Source organism: Frankliniella occidentalis, unplaced genomic scaffold, assembly GCF_000697945.3.
Source record: "Frankliniella occidentalis isolate FOCC.00 unplaced genomic scaffold, Focc_3.1 Scaffold362, whole genome shotgun sequence".
Classification (NCBI taxonomy): Eukaryota; Metazoa; Arthropoda; class Insecta; order Thysanoptera; family Thripidae; genus Frankliniella; species Frankliniella occidentalis.
The window spans coordinates 82432-86168 of NW_026267485.1; positions in this window are offsets into that span (position 1 = coordinate 82432).

Genomic DNA, 3737 nt, shown 5'->3' on the forward strand with positions numbered 1-3737 from the left:
CGGGCGGGCCCGCGGCATATCGGTTATCTCGCCATCGCCGCCCAGCAGAGTCCTTAAGCCGCGGCTCCGTCCGCAGCGGCCGTCGGGCGTCAAGCACACACACAGCCCCAACAAACAGAACAACAAAATACGGCTTATTTAGCTACGAAAACTAGAATTTCAAATATTTTACACGTTTTGTATGTCAAGTCTGTATTTCTTCGTTTTTCCTACTTATTGTCTACCTGAACTTTCACTAGTCTGTCTGTCGTTGTCCTGCTCCCTCCCCCCGTTACACCCTGGCACACCGATACCCCCAACAACAACAATCCTCATTGCACAGTGCAAATACGATGCGCACAAGATGCATCAACAATTGGAATCCATTTGGGGAGCCGCACTGATGGATCAACCCCTTCCTCCACCCTCGGCTCCCCGCCCCCGCCCCCGAACGCCCTCACCCCCACCTCACCCCATCCTCTTCCTCCACCTTCGGCATGGTCACCGTGTTTGTCCACGGCACACACATACAATGCACCGGACACATGACACATTTCCGCAAACAATTTCCAGGAAGATTGTTTGCTCCGCTACTAGGGCTCAAAGAGTTTTTTTTATTCCGCCGAACCAGTTCAAAACCCTTTATTGACGACTGCAACCCCCTCCTCTTTCCCGAATCCTGCCCCCTCCCCGGTTCGACCCGACAGCCAGACTGATTATGAGAAATAAAATAGCGCGACTTCTCTTGTCAGTTTAGGAGTCAATTATGGAACATTTCTCGCATGACTGGTCATGAAATTCTTTTTTATTGTCGTCATCCCCCTTTTGCTGGAAGCATATGGGGGACTGGGAGGGGAGGGTCAGACATATTTCAGTAAGTGAGAGCGCGACGCGGACAGACGGACAGACGGGCCGACGGACGGACGCAGGAGCAGAGGAGAGAACCACGGCAACAAACCATATGATGACAATATAAAGCACAAGTGGCGCTCCATGCAATCCATTGAGGCAAGGCCGGGGCCACCCGCCGGGAGCGACAAGGGAATATTATGCAGGGGCATCAATGAGGGTGCAAGTGCTACCCTGCAACGATTTTTATTAAACTTGACATATTTTACCCTGCAAAAAATAACACAAAAAAACTTTAAATTTTTATTAAATTAGTTTAACATTATTCCGAGCATTAAAGTAAACTGGGGAGCGGCAAATGATCACACAAGCTGTCGAACAACCGGTAATTATTCGGAAAGAAGAACGGCCCAATGCGAAAGTAAAAATTATTCCTTCAAACCAATAATTGTTGATTGAAAAGATCAAATCTTGACTGAAAATAACGAATTCGTTATGTTTTACCCGAGGGTAGGTTTTACCCGAACCTCATCATCACAAGTAGGGGCTGAGGAAGTGGCATAACAATATTCGACCTCTTGAGCCTCCCCTGTTGCCTCAAGAAGATTATTCTACGTGCTGATCCATTTCTGCGGTTAGTTAACATTTTTTTTAACAGTTAACGTGAGCGGCTATTTTTCCCGCAGATATATATATTTTTGGTTTTGCACAGAGTAAGGCGCGCGCGATGACGGCGGAGGGTGACGCCGGGGGTTAATTTGAAACAAGACCCTCCGTAAAAGTAGTTAATGTGTCAGCTGTGGAGCCGGGCCGGCCTCTGGCCCGGCCAGCGAGCTCCCTCATACATGCTTGGCAAATATCCATAATGACTGTGACACTCCCCATCCCTCCCCTCCTCCCCCTGCCCACCTACTCCTCTCCCCTTCCAGCTGGGGAGGCTGTCATAGACGCGCACCATGCCAATGATACGCTCACTGTGTTTGGATAACACGATTTTTTTACAACGAACATTTTATTATTTTATTTTAATATATATTTTTGAAGCTTGCCGGTCGCCGAAAGGAGAATGTGTGTTATTAATGTCAAATGTCTTCGTTCTGAAGAATAATTCACCTCTTTGAACCTAGAGAATGACTGTGAATATAGCACATTTCTTTACCCGAACTGTGAAAGCCTTAAGAAGCACAATGCCAGATCCTTCGCAATTGCGAAGGATTCGGCGTTTGGCTTCGTAAGGCTGTGTGTGTAACTGTGCGAGAAAATCAGCCTGGTTCCTCAAGGTTTTCGTGCCGCAGCCTCTCTTAATTTTCCCATCCTTCTTCTTTGCGTTTCTCGCTGTCTCTCATCTTCAGCACCGCAGCAGTGCGTGAAATATCGCTTCGGCCGGTGGTGCGAAATAATAAATTGCATTATGACGGCCCTCCCCCGACACCCGACACCCCCGCAGCACGAGAGATTAGTCGACGCGATGTATCGATGATATCAACACATGGTCCTCCTCCCGTTTTGTCATGCGATGGTGCTCCTCTCATATTTTCTACTCCGCTGAACACCCTCTTTTCTCTTTCTAGAAACCGGTCTGTCACCCAAACAACCGGGACTTCCGACCTCCGCCGGACAGTTTGACTCTTACACCGCGTGGGTGAAATCTGAGATGCACAAATAACACTGCACGCGGTGAATAAAAGAATAAACTGCAAAAAATTGAGAGCTTTCAGATCACATTCATTGTAAAATGATGCCAAAGTCACCCGCACGAAATATTTTTTCCGTCCTTCTCGACAGTGCAGCCCGCGTGGTGGCGTCCCCCGCAACTACCCCCGGGCCGCCCCCTCTCCTGCCCCGAGGAGGTGGCCGCCATCTCCGCATTGGCAGACGCTTGACAGTGAACGATCGTCCGGATTCGCACTTTTGACGGGATAGTTATCAGCTTCGATCCGGGAGTGAGAGAAAGAGAGAGAGAGAGAGGGTGTGAGAGGAGTGGCAGAAGACGAGAAGGGGGAAAAGGTGCCCCCCCCCCTATTCCCCCTTGCCTTTTCCGCGGACTTTCTCTTCTGCCAAAGCGTGGCTCGCTCCCTGCTCGAGATACGCCCCTCGAGGGAAAGTTATCGAATAAGTTTGTCCGTATGTGTTAGCCAGTCCGACGTCGCGTCCACCACCGTGTGCGTCGCTCGGTGGACATCTGTCCAGCGGCCCCCAACACGACTGCTTGGCAGTAAAACTCAAACAAATAAAAAAGAACCAGAGAAAACGAAGCACGGAAGTTACCGGTCTACTAACAGTATAAATTTGGTTTCAAAATCCAACGAGCAAAAACTGAAGTAAATACACATGAGATACGGAAGTACTTCTATCACAACAGCCTCGACAACAGCAGACACCATCAATATTTTCCCCAGTATTTATTGAGCTCGCGTAACTTACACCTCAAACGCATCGCGCTTGCGGTCCTAGTCGAACACGCGGCGGCCAGCAGCGCGCTCCGCCGGCCGCGCCGCGACGCCAAATGCGATTGTGAAGGCTCCATAAAATTCAATCCGATCCCTTTCCCCTAAATCTGGCCGCGATCGCTCGCGCCGCCCCCTGCCGTATCTGCTCTGCTGGGGTGGCGCCGCCGCCGGCTGGCAGCAGCAGCAGGTAGAGGAAGTGCACCCTGCATTGTGTTACCTCATATTCCATTGTAGCGCCAAGTGGCGGAGGGTGGCGGGGACAAAGCGGTCATGGACACCCGCGCTCCCCCACCTACCTCCCTCCTCAAACATCTCGCACCCTCCCTCCCCTCCGAGCGCCCCGCACAGCAGCAGCAGCAGCAGCAGCAGCAGCAGCAGCAGCAGCAGCAGCAGCAGCTTCTTAGTCGCCAACTATTAACATATCAAAAGGGGATATGCATATTAAATTGCCTCCCTCCA